Below are 863 nucleotides of genomic sequence, written 5' to 3'. Positions count from 1 at the left end.
ACAATCAAAATTAATTATCAACGTTTTAGAATCAATAAAAAAAATTTATCTTGGTGGATCGATTTTATTTATGTACTGAAATTAAATATTATTGACTCTTCAATATACTAAGGCTTTATTTGGATATAGAAAAGAAAGTGGAAGGAAAGAAAATAGGAAGAAAGAAAATGAGTGGAAAGAAAATAGAAAGAAAAGTAGAGTTATTTGTATATTGTTTGGATTAAGAGAAAATAGATGGAAAAAAAATAGAGACAAAATTTTCTTTTATTTGGATGAAAAGAAAAGTGAAAAGAAAAAAAATCTAATAGTATAAAATTACATTAATATTCTTATATATATAATATATCCTTATATATATTATATGTAAATTATAATATACTAATATATTTAAATTATTTTTTAATAAAAAAGTTTTTCTAATTATATTTTAGAATTTTAATGTATTATTATTATAAACAATAATATTTTTTAAATTTATTTTTTTTATTTTTTATTAAATATTATAAATTTTGTTTTTAATTTTAATAATGGACATGTTAGTAATTTTACTTTTACTTTAAAACTCTCAGGAGTTTTCTTCGCAAATTGGGAAAGAAAACTTGAATGTGGACCCTACGTTACTATTTTTCTTTTCCATCTAATTTATGTGCTGATCGGCTGATCCAATCAAGGGAAAATTTCATTTTTCTTTAATTTTTCTTCCTTCAGTTTTCTTTCCTTCTAATTTTCATTGATCCAAACATAGTGTAAATGTTTGTGTTAAATTTAATGATGGAACAATATTAAACTTATTCAAAAATATTTAAAACTAAAATAAAATATTTATAATTTTTTAAAATTAAAATAATAAGACGTTAAAATGT

This window comes from Arachis ipaensis, chromosome B01 (assembly GCF_000816755.2).
Source record: "Arachis ipaensis cultivar K30076 chromosome B01, Araip1.1, whole genome shotgun sequence".
Taxonomy (NCBI): domain Eukaryota; kingdom Viridiplantae; phylum Streptophyta; class Magnoliopsida; order Fabales; family Fabaceae; genus Arachis; species Arachis ipaensis.
Note: the sequence above shows the minus strand (reverse complement) of the source record.